A 13,290-nucleotide genomic window follows, 5' to 3' on the forward strand; every position below is an offset into this window, starting at 1 on the left:
GTGTGTGTGTGTGTGTGTGCTATTATTCTTCTCTGCTCTGTTGTATTATAATTTCATGCTCTGACTACTGCAGAGTCAAAAATCGGTTAATTCAACTGTATAAGTTGACTGTTGTAGCATTAGCTCATATTGATTTTTTGTTGTTGTATCGATGTTTTATTGCCACAGAAGTAGAGTAAATGAAGACATTTGTGGCCATGATGGGTTTTTTGTTTTGCAACTAAATTACTTTTGGCATAAATTATCATGCTTAACTGGTGTGGCAGTCTACAGAGAAATCCCATTTCAGCATGTTTATATGGAAATAACTGATGTTTTTTTTTTTTTTGCTCGCCCACAGCACTGAAAATGTGATTTCCTATTGTGTTTATTTGGCAGAAAAAAATAAGATTTAATACTATTAAAAATAATAGAAATGTCAAACCTAACAAAGATAGCAGAAGAACTGATTGCATTGCAGTATTATTGAACCTTATCCCTGTGCAGGACAAAAGAATAAAAGAAGGATGAACTCCATATAACCTCAAACAACATAATTATGGGCCTGAAGTACACACAGACAATAAAGCAGACCAAACACCCCAGCTCCTATTGTTCTGTGTGTTTATATTGTTTTCAGGCCCAAAGAGAAGGAATTACTTTTACTAAAGAAAAACTGTGTTCTTAAAATAGGAAATAAGGGAAACTATTTTTAAAAGTCTTAGGAAATCCCCACTGGAGAGAAGAAATGTGAAAATCCATTGACAGACAGAGAGATATTTGTCATATCAAAAGATAACATTTTAAGTTATAGGCTGTATCAATTTTATTTATATTTATTATTTTGTTTGGCATTTAGAAAGTTTTTAATTTTGTAAATACTTTATCTCAGGAGATTTTCAAGTAAAAAAAAAAAGGTTTGTCATCATTTACAGAAATGTGCTTGTATTCCTTTCATGGAGCAGCTCGTGTTTAAATCATTATTATCATTGATGTAAAATCTGAAATCTGAATAAATGCATATGACATTTCCATTGCAGACTTAAATTAATTTCTTCTAATCATCTGGTTACTGTAGACTTCAAGAAAAGCTTTGCGTAGATATTCAGCTTAACATTTTGTGCTCCATGAAAAAAAGAAAGTCACACATGTTTGAACCGACATGGGGATGAATACATGATGAAAGCATTTTCAATTTTGGGGTAAACTTCATTTAAAACACAGAAGACCTTTGATGTCCTCTGACATCAATAATAGAATTTACTTCCCTCTTATTGCAAAGCTTTTGGGGTCTTATTTCAGTCATAATTCATTGTCAGGCTTTCCTAAAAAAAAATCATCATGGCCCCTTCATTGTTCTTCTCCCAGGGATTCTCTGAGTTTTCTTCAGGGTAAATCCTATGGGCTGAAAAGCCTTTCCAGTGAATTACAAAGACATTTCACCGCCACAAAAAAAAAAAAAAAAAACACTGACAGGGTCAAAGGAGGAGGTTTGTTTCTGGATTTTGCCCTACTGTAGCCAGGATTTCGAGGGATGAGGACTGTTTGGCTATCTTAGTCTAATGCACACAGTCTGGAAAAAAAGAAAAAGAAAGATTGACTTCATAAGGAAAACAGAACCAGAGAAAACTGCACTGAAATACTCTCTAGTTTCCTGTTACCGTCATGTTGTAGTTTGTTTGTCATCTGAGAAACTCGGATGGATTCTGTAAGAAGAAACCACATGATGAAGATGCACGATGGATACACATCTAAATTACTTTTACTACAACATCCTGTGGTGGTTTGAGAACTGGACTGTAATCAACAGTGTTTGTTTACTGTAGTGCTTGAATCTGTGAATTGAAAGCCAGATCAACATGCATCAATTGCATACAAACCTAAATGAGGACAAACACACACGTGAACTCTTGTAAAGGTTTTTCTGTATTGAGTAATGTACTGTTTTCAAGCTTCAAAAAGATACAAAAAGCAAAATCAATCATATGACACTATATATTCCAAACCTTGCTTCAGAAAAACAAAAACAAAGCAAGAGACAGAAATGTACATTTATACAAACTTACAAAAGAGGATAATCATATACTATAATAAATATTTCATTAAATTTAAGTGATTATTCACTTTAGAACTTTCCTTTTAATCGTTTCACATGAACCATTGGGTCAGCGAATCACTTGAAAACCAGATTTGTGAGTAAAAGTAATCAGTTCATGATTCAGATATTGGTACTCAGCTAGATTATCAATTATGATTCTCAATCATGCATTCAACCAATTTATGGCATGTTTGACATCTTACATTATATTAAAAAGAGTGGACCGGGTACTCTTGAAGAATTCACTTTTTTGCTCCAGAGAAAAAAAGTCATACAATTTTAGAATGATATTATTTATTTATATTTATTATTTTTAGTGATAGTTCTAGTCCTGACCAGTCTTAGCCTGATGCACATTTACATTGCATGCATGAATTAGTCCTATCAAATGGCTTGTTTAGCAGCACACCTTCCACATAAAAACAGTCTTCAGAACTGCAACAGTTTCATTAGGTTCACTAGGTTCTTTAATTTACAATAATTGGGCCGCTGAGGGTATTCTGAGTTTCGGATAATAGCAACGAATCAACTGCTGGAGGGGAGTCTGTGCTGTTTTACTGATCGAGGAATAAGTTCCCAAATCCAAGTCCTAATCATCAAAAGTCAAACAGCAACAGTGGTGAGCTTTAAAGAGCAACTTCTGCAACAAGTTTATCCAGTTCGATTTTAATTGTGCAATTACTTTGCAGTACAATCATTTGGCTCATATCAGAAGTATTTGTTTCCAAGTTGTGCGGTTGCTCTTGTTAATGTTTGCGACTGGGAGTCGAGCTGGAGAAGCCGTTTCCAAATCAGCGTGGAAGAGCGACTTCTCATGGAGCTAATTACGCAGGGGGAGGGGGCGTTTTCTCATTTATTTGACCCAACATCATGATGCAGTTTGGTTTTATCACCGACGGAATACTTATAGAGCGGCTGTACGATTTCCTGTAACAAACATGTGTGTTGTGCCATTAGAGTGAGTGATTTCACACAGCGGGTTGCCAGTTGTGCACAAGTTCCCTCGTTAGTCGTTATTCAGCCTTGTTTTGGGTTTATTGCTTTTCCGTGTTGTACCTACGTTACTAATAGGAAGGATGACACATAAAGAAGCCTGAACCGATGACTGAGAAAGGCCTGTTTGTGTTCATAGACATTCAACTGGACAGATTATGGTTGCTTGAGTCAAAAATGCAGCCACCATGTTTCAAATTCTAAAGGAGATGAAGTGGCCATAAAAAAAGTTTTATATATCTGGTACCCCAAAGATCATTTCAGTAAACAGCTGATGTTAAAGGTTCTTCATTGAGCCATAGATGACGATATTTTAAAATGTGTTTAGTTTATTATGAAACCCAGAGTCGCTCTTATAAAGCTCAAGTGAGCCCAACAAGTTCCTCGGGCTTCAAATACTAAACACGCAAGCATAGGAGTCTACCTCTGCAGAGATTGAAAAATCCTGAGTGCCCAGGGACATCCATTAAGTAAATGCAAAGCTAACCCACCACATCTCCAGCCAGCTTGACCCTCTTTGGATCCTCTGAGTTAAATGATACAAGCTATTTCAACACAGGAGATCAAGAAGATATGTGCCCAGCAAGAAGCCTAGTTTTGCGTAAAGTACCCTGTGTGGGAGTGATATGAGATAAATGAGATCAAAATTACATTACTGAGCTCTTTATGGAGCTGTGAAAAAAAACATCGCCCACAGGTATGTTGTTTGGCCTCGTAATTCGCTCCAGAATCGTTACCATCTGGACCGACATTGGGGAATGCTTCTCTCTTAAAAACCTCAAAGCAAATGATACAAGGAAAATGCCATGTTCATAACCTGGTTTAGCGCTGCTGCGTGCTTATACACACACACACACACACACACAAGCACTCATGGGGCTCTCAGGAATAGCGAGGCTGAGATAATGCCGCTTTTTGGCATTTGGGTTGGAGGGATCTTTGTGGAGCCAGGACTCTTTCCTGCATTACATGTCGCTACTCATTTGAATTAAAATAAGCAAAGACTGCTCTGCTGTCAGCTCATATCCATGTATGAGGGATCCTGTAATGACTTTACAGTAAATCCTCTTGAAATCATCAAGATAACTAAAAGTAAGCCCACCAGAGACACCCACAGACCCAAAGAATGGGGTTAATAAACAAATCAGTAAATGAACGAATCAGTCAGCAAAACAGATAAAGATGCTCTCCTGGAATGGACTGAAATGAGCACCATTCATGATAGTGATTACTTGAGAAAAACATGGCTTATAATTGTATTTCATTTTTAAAGAAAACTATTGCTAAAAGGAAACAAAACATATATATGTGATAAGAATATAAAATATAACAAGAACATTTTCGCCTTGAACCTAACAGAAAAAAAAAGTTTTTTCTTATCTAATTTAATGGACGTACTCTGTGACGCTTTCAAAACTTAATAAGCTTTGCACACTACCATTTAAAAAAAATGTTGGATAAATATTTATTTGTTTTTGAAAGAAATTAATACTTCGATTCAGTAAGGATGTATTAAATTAAATGTCACAGAAATGTATAATATTACAGATTCGATTTCATCAGAGAATCCTGAAAAGAAGTGGTTTCCACAGAAATGTATCTGCAAATTGATTTTTTTAAAGCTATTATATTTTAACATAGAACAAAAAAACAAAAACAATTAACATTCAGTATAAATCAAATTGACTTTTCAATAATTTATTTTCAACTACAGTAGCTGTTGATGGCAGGGGGTGTTGTGGTCAAATCGAACACATTCCTGAAGTTTTGGTTTTTGCTAAAGAGCATCTCTGACCTGTCAGCACACATAAGGAGTCATTGAGCGAGCACCTGAGGGTCCGCCAGGAGCCGTCCGCCATCTCTGCGCCCCCGCACCCCACCACCGTACGAGAAAAAGCTGTTGTTAATAAAACTTTAAAAGACAAGGATGAAAAGGAGGAGAAATTGAGCAGCCCAGGCTGTATTATTTCTTCTCTGTGAGGGAGCAGCCCTCTCGCTGGGCAGGCCGGCACTCTCAACCCTTCGGGGAGGGAGGAGTGTGGACGGGACAGAGATGGGATGGGTATTCGACCATGGCCGCCCCGGGGCAAAGCAAATCATTTGCTTCTCAGAGGCTTCAAAGGGAGGCAATTACACTTAAGTAACCGTATGAATAGAATCTCTTGCTGGGGAGCATTGAGAGAGGAAAAACAGAGAAGTGCTTTGAGGAAGATCCCACACCTCATCCGAAACATTGCACCACGTGAGCCCAGCAACCGTCTGTAATTTCCCGGCCGATGGAATAATCAACTATTAAGAGCAGCATTCGCATTCAGTAGGCCGCTTTGCGGGGAAACGCTAGCCACAAAGTCAGTCACCGTCGAGTTTGAGAGAGAGAGAGAGATTATTAGAGAGTCCTTTGAGTCTTACCTCACCTGCGGAGAGAGGACTATAGAGCTCAGTGGGCAAATAGAGATCCCAGCAGCTGCCAGAGCTGTTAGCCAAAGCGCCCTACGGAGAGGATGAAAAGAGGATGCGAGGCCTTTCAGTTCACTGCCACTTAGTAACAGCAGCCTTGTGGAAAAGCTTGTGGAATGGGAAAGACAAATCCCTGTGCAGCTGAATATTAGAGCTCTCTTTCTTACACCGTTATATATGGGGCTGATAGCAAACGTCAACTGGGACAAAACAAGCGCGGCGGCTAAAATATAGCCGTGTGGACGGACGTGTGGACAGACAGGACACAGAAGTGAATGCCTCAGCAGGAGAAATCTATTAGAATGCAGATATCAGCATAAAGGGTCAAACATGGCAGATGCTGAGTGGAAAAACTTGAGAAATGTTCGTGGACAAAGGAAATTTGTAGTGTGAGAACAGTCTGACAAGCCACTTCAGCATAAAGAGCTAATTACGTTTGTTTGGAGTCTGAAGGTGCTTGGTAGGTTTGTAATGAATAATAATTACCTAATAAAAACAGAGAAAAACTAGTGAGAACATGACAAAACAAGTCGTTGTGTGTGCTTTTTCAGTTTAATGAATGTACTTATTTGATCAGGTTCAAAAATTGCTGTTTACTATAGTGTTTAACTTTTCTCTTTTTTACTTTTATTTAGCAAGATGCATTAAATTGATTTTAAAAAAAATGACAAAATAAATCTAATTAAAATAAATACTATTCTTTCTATTAAACAAATAATCCTGAAAAAAAAGATTATCAAGGTTGCTACAAAATATATATATATATATATATATATATATATATATATATATATATATATATATATATATATATATATATATATATATTAAGCAGCAAAACTATTTTCAACATTGATAATAATTAGAATTGACAGGAGTAATGGCTGCTTAAAAATCAGCTTTGCCATCGCATGAATAAGTTATATTTTAAAATATATTGAAATAGAAAATGGTTATTTTAAAATATATATAACAATATTTCACAATATTACAGTTTTACTGTATTTTTTTATAAATAATTACAGCTTTCGTGAGCAAAAGAGATTTATGTAAAAAAATCTTGAACACATAAATATTTGGTGTAGGAACAATTTTGATTCATAAATTGGTAATATATTTTAGCAATGTGTTTGTGTGTGTGTGTGTGTGTGTGTGTACAGTAATGCCTAAAAAGTAATTATAAGCCCCAAAAAAGTATACTTTACACATACTTTTGTGTCATTATTATGTTCACGGTGCCTCCCAATACTGACTACAGCTCAGCAGGTTTTGGAACACAGCCTGTAACTTGTCTGATTAGAAAATACCCCCCTGTTTTTGTTAACCCACACAGTAGCACAGCTTCAGCCACTATGACACTTCATCAATGTTGATGTGAAAGCAGTCATCAATGGTCTAATCTCTTCATCAGTTCCTCATAGCTACTGCTAATTACCCAACTCTTAATAACAGACCTCAGAAGAGCCTTTGAAATGCAACAAGTCAATTACCTGTAAGGTGGATTAATGTAAGCTTACTGGCCCTGTGATCTTCCTCTCGACCCTCCCCTCCCTCTCTTCCTCATTCTCCTCACACAGCAAGACACACACCCCTGTAAGGCATTCCCCACGCATCTCATTTACATTGCCCTGCAGATAATTATCACACTCAGAAAGTGCAATTGTGTTTTCTACCTCATTAAGCAATAGAACAACAAAGCCCGAAGTTCTCTCTCTCTGCTCAACTTTTCTGTTTTTCCCGCACACCTTCTGTCCAAGAGAGACGGAAGGAAAGTCAAACAGGGGGGGAATGCCTTTTAAAACACACGTGCATAAACTGTATAAAATAAAATTAAAAAAGTATTTTTTTAATTTCCAATTCCTCATTTTTTAAGTAATTCAATTATAACCAGTTATTTAAAGTACACTAATATAAATATAATATAAATATATTATTACATGATTTAGTATTTAGTATTTTTAAACTGTTTTTAGTTCATAAATAAAATTCTAAACACAAATAAATACAATGCAATACTTTATTGAACATATTAATACATTTTTAGTTACTACTATTTAGTTTTATAATTTATTCTTTATTTGTCTTATTTTTAAGTCCCCCTAATTTTTTATAATTAAATTAAAATAAATGTATATTTTTTTATGTTTATGTTTATAATTGTTATGATTTATACATGTTTATGATGTATTCTTTGTCTTCCCCCCTAGTTTTGTTTATTAAAATGTTTTCATTTATTTACAATTTATTTGTTTTTACTTTTTATTATTTATTTATCTAATTTTTTCCCCAGACGGTTTAAATTATTAAATTAAAATAAATGTAAATATACGTTATTTAAAATATATTAATATAAATATAATGTTTAGATGGAGTGGATTCCTCACTCAAGCAAACTTAGAGAGAAACTTTGTTTTTGTCTTTTGTGCGAATAAAGAACAACTTTTCCCAAGGTCTTTGGCCTCAGAAACTAATAAAATAAGCTTGGTTCTGGATGGAGGCCGATCTTTAATACTCATCTAGAAGCAACCTCTATCTCACCTGATTGAGTGATCAAACTGTAGATTGAAGAGAGGCTGCAGAACTGCTCCAGGATCAGCGCAGACACTGTGAAACAGACATCTGCCCAGAGACAGCGGCTCCGACCTCCTGCCTCGTGTCCTGTGAGTGCTGTTAAAAGCTCAGCGCTCCCTCTCGATTCTCATTGAGAGAGACCAAAGAGTGTTGATTCAAAGAGTCATTTCAACCCACTGGCCCCCTGGTGCCTGGCTTTTTCATGGTAAAACTTTCAAATTGTAATCTCAGGAGAACCAAGCACACATATTTGTTCATGCCTGATCTCCCACATAATCAAATGACACCAGATGGCAAGCCGAGGGAGATGCCAGAGGACCTATAAAAAAGGAAAATAAAATGCCGTCATAAGAATACCGAAGAATTTAAAAAATAATTTTATGAGCCTCTGAAAATATACGTTTCAGCCCCAAAGCAATCCATCCTACCTCTACTAAAACTTTAAAATCATTAACATTGAACAACACTTTTTTTTATGGGTAAAATGTTTCACTTATGAAACTTATTAAATCTCTTCTCATATCCCACAGCTTTGTGCCAATGAGCTTATTCTCTAATCACAAAGATCGACTTTTCTGTCACACCTTCTTTTACAAGAGACATTCACGAATACTCCCATGTAACGACTTGAAAATGAATTCATATGCAAATCATGTTATTTGACTGGAAAAACACCTGTATTAATTCACGATGAAGTCAAATGGGAACACATGCACGGATCGAGCCTGCAGAGATACTACTGTCCAGATTTGCGGTCACATAACCATAACTGATAGATGTGTCTATTAGTGCCATGGACTGTTCAGATTATTTAGGTCAATTTGTATATTCAGCTGTGCCACAAATTAGCATGGTATCATATTGCAATCTTACTCAAGTCTAGAGCCGAAAGAAAAATACCCACTCCATGTCCTTCCAAGTGCTGGATTTCATACAATAGCTCGCGGTTGAGATGTGACCCCAGCAGTTAAAGCGTAATTTAGGCAGCTGTGGGAGTCTTCGTGAAAAATAACAGTGCATGTTTGGCCTATGAAAGTGTGGAGACATTCCTGGTTCGTATAAGTGACCATGGAGTCGCCACAGTGGCGCACACACATAACTATTCATGGTTGATTGGTGTAAATATAGAACGGCCACAGTAGCGTTCACAAACATAGACACATATAAGCTCTGTTCCAAAACCTAATGAGCTGAATACATAGGCAACATCTAAAATGAAACGGAACCTCATGATCCTACAATAAGTGCATAAGACCAACCATAGACCTCAATGCTTAAAATCCTGAAGGAAACTGGTCTAGTGTGCCAGTTCACTGTCAATGGATAAAACCAGCGTCTTACACTAGGTCACTTCCATCACTCATTGAACACAATGAGTTTTGTTGCAGAAAATAAAAGCTTCTGTCACATAGTGGGTTTAAACATTTGTTGAGACATTACTGAGCAGAATACGCCCAATGCATTCAGTGCTGGACAAATATAAAACTCCCTCATCTGTCATCTGTTCCATAATAGCGTCAGATATTCCTGTGTTAAACTGCTTATCTCCCTTTTCAAGCATTAGTCACTGTCTCTGCCTCAGCCTGCAGTGTAACAGTGTCTCTTGAGCTTGTGTGTGCGATATTCACTAGATTGAGAATTGGAAGTCACTTTGGTTAGAATGCATCGGTGAGGAACACAAACACAGGCATCAATGGCACCAGGAGAACATTACAAGGAACAAGGAGCGGTGAAGTAAATTTTGTTCCATAGATTTGAATGCATTTTGGTTATACTACTTATCAAAGCAAGAAAAATATGATTTGTATTACTTTTAAAATATTTTAAAGTTATATATATATATATATATATATATATATATATATATATATATATATATATATATATATATATATATATATATATATACACACACACACACACACACACACACACACACTCTCTCTCTCACACACACACACACACACATATAGTTTTAGCTTAATATGTCCAACACACTGTAACTTAAGGTGCCCTGAAGTGGTCATGCAAAACCGAAAAATTTGCAGTTCCTTTTTTTCGTTGTTGCTTCTTTCATCCTTACAGTGTGTGGGCCTTTTTTCTTTCTTTTTTCGATTTTTTATTTTTTCATAAATGTATTTAATATTACTTTTTTGTTTGTTTGTTTGTTTTGTTTTTTATAAAAAGCTTTAACTTTTAAAGATCAAACACAGAATAGGAAATAACTATCTAATGAACTAATGAATGATTAGTCAAAATGGATGCATGAACGCTTAAATACTCAAGCGGACAGAGAACTGGATGTCAAGCACACAATGACCAACATTTAAAGTATGTATTATGCTGCTCTGATGCTGCTAAATTTGACTTGGCCTCTGGTTTTATGAACTCACTGAGTGGTTTCAACCAAGCTTGAAAATGATTGGAAGTGACTCCATGTGAAAAGAGCCATTATTGGCTATAGGCTATAAACTATGCAGCCTAGCCCAACTTTCAGAGGGCAAATCTGCTGGGCTGTTTCAACCCAACTTTGGGTCAAATATGGACTTATAAATATGGACTGTTGGGTTCATTTTTTTCATTACATTTTTTAACCCAAAAGTTGGGTTAGTCCATATTTGACCCAAAATTTGGTTGAAACAACCCAGCATTTTTTAGAGTGAAACCACATCCTTTTGTTGTAATGATGATTATTATGGTAATCTGTCTATCTCTCGAGGGCAGACTGCATCTTATTTAGGTTACATCTGCAGCATGTCCCATATCCAGTTAGATTAAGGCTTCAGTTTTGTCCTTCGTTCCAAACGATTCTTATATTACAAAAGAGAGTCGACTCAAACGGGTTCAATTAAACTATCGTCATTACAGCCATTAAAACGAGCAAGTAACGGATGCGATCATTTCAATTATTTGGCTTTTAGAGAATATTGAGCATCTGAGATCGACTGAGAAATCGGTAGCCAATGCACAATGAAATAAAAAAATCATCAGATCACAATCATCATTAGACCATTATAATGATAGCTTATTAGCTATAGCCTATTCATATATATGTTTGGAAACATTACTATTTTTAATGTTTTTAAAAGAAGTTTCTTCTGCTCCTCAAACCTGCATTTATTTGATCAAAAATACAGAAAAAACAGTAATATTGTGAAATATTATTACAACTTAAAATAATAGTTTTCTATTTGAATATACTTCTAAAAAAATAATTTATTCCTGTGATGCAAAGCTGAATTTTCAGCATCATTAGTCCAGCCGTCAGTGTCACATGTAACATCCAGTCTATCACATGATCATTTAGAAATCATTCTAATATTCTGATTTATTATGAGTGTTGGAAACAGTTCTGCTGTCTAATATATTTGATCAATAAAAGGTTAAAAAGAACTGCATTTGTTCAAAATGTTTAAAAAAAATCTAATAATATATATTCTAATAATATATTTTCTTAACTATCACTTTTTATCAATTTAACACATCCTTGCTGAATAAAAGTATTGATTTTATTTTAAAAAAAAGAAAGAAAGAAAATTACTGACCCCAAATTACTGACCAGTAGTGCATATTGTTATTACAATTTTTTTTTTACTTTTTATTCATCAAACTATCCTAAAAAAGTATCACATGTTCTGAAAAAATATTAAGCAGCAGAAGTGTTTCCAACTTTGATAATGAATCATCATATTAGAATGATTTCTAAAGGATCATGTGATAATGATCCTAGAAATTCAGCTTTGCATCACATAAATAAATAATAATTTAAAGTATAATAAATTTAAAAACAATTATTTTAAATTGTAATAATATATCACAACATTAATTTTTTTTTCTGTATTTTTGATCAAATAAATGCAGGCTTGATGAGTAGAAGAAACTTTTTTAAAAAACATTAAAAATAGTAATGTTTCCAAACTTTTGGTCTGTACTGTGTGTGTGTATATATATGTATATACTGTTAGGTGTAGGTCTACGTGTTCTTTTGATGTTTAGAAAAGAGAAATTATTATAAACACTGAGGAGAGCTTGTTCATACTTTCAATCGTTTTTCTTTCTTTTTTTCGGATTTGAGAAAGTACTGGTTCATTTTCTTGACGTCGACGTTTGGCCTTGAAGCTATGCTCAGGACTACATATTTTGAGGACAATTGGTTAAGTGGAGTTAAACTGTTGCCTTTTCCTCCTCGAGGTACCTTCTCTTTTGATCCCGCCGTCTCTGGCGCCTTCCAGAACGCAGCTCGTCTGGCTCTAAATGAGAGAGAAGAAAACTCTGCTCGCTTCTCAGCTGAGCCTTTTGTAGCCTTTAAAGCCCGTGACATGCCTTAAATTGCCGAAGTATTGTGTAACTTGCAGCCCTTTCGAATCAGTTTCTGCCCTCACAAAAGCTTTTCTCAATAAAGCAACACTGAAAGGTTTCCATACACGAAATGCTTTTTCAAAAACAAGCCTTTATATTTTTAATATTTAAAAAAATACAAATAATATTGCTTTTCGTGTGTAGAGGCCTATATATGGGCTGAAATATGTCCCACTTGGATTTTGATGAGCCTTTTATTAAAACGTTTCTTGTCACTGTTGACTTTGTGAATCAAACTTGTTTTATTTTTTTATAAAACAGCTGTCATTTTATATGCTTTACTATATAATATTTCAAGGCTACATTGTTGACTGTAGTTAGATTTATTTTTATTTATTTATTATTTTAGCTTAGCTACATGAAAATAAATTCTTAACAACAGCATTTTACAAACTGTAGCTTTGCGAACAAGACATTCCGGTTTTCTTGTTTACCGTGTATTCCTATGACCAAAGTTTTGGTGTGGAGTAATTCCATTGTGCCTTTTCAATGACTTCTCAACAGTCGGATACAGATACTGTGAGCGCTTCCCCACTGTTTAATTGGGCTAAAATCGGTTTACGTTTTGCTCCAAAGAGTCAAGCGCCCCGAGGCCATCTACACACCATCTCAGCACGACATCCGCGATTAAGTACTCATTTTTCTCAATATCCCCTTGATGTCTTAGTGTCAGCTGGACCACATGACTTCTGAGGGGTCGGTTGTGATTGGTCCGAGAGTGCCCCAGGGGAACATTCCGACCAATCACAAGGAGGTGTCTGTAAGTCAGCTGGAAGAGCGCGCGCGCTGATTGGAGGAGAGCAGTTTGGAACTATTATAAGTGTACTAAACAG

The 13,290-nt window shown here is 35.6% G+C and overlaps 1 long non-coding RNA gene across 1 annotated transcript; it reads right to left on the minus strand.

The window, feature by feature from the left end:
• Positions 1–461: 461 nt before the first annotated feature.
• On the minus strand, positions 462–8,395 carry LOC113062344 (uncharacterized). Its single transcript, XR_003278903.1, has 3 exons — positions 8,066–8,395; positions 1,641–1,685; positions 462–1,552 (listed from the first exon to the last, which is right to left on the minus strand). It is a non-coding gene; the product is annotated as an uncharacterized LOC113062344 (long non-coding RNA).
• Between the last annotated feature and the right edge of the window lie 4,895 nt (positions 8,396–13,290).

Source organism: Carassius auratus, chromosome 1 (assembly GCF_003368295.1).
Source record: "Carassius auratus strain Wakin chromosome 1, ASM336829v1, whole genome shotgun sequence".
Taxonomy (NCBI): Eukaryota; Metazoa; Chordata; class Actinopteri; order Cypriniformes; family Cyprinidae; genus Carassius; species Carassius auratus.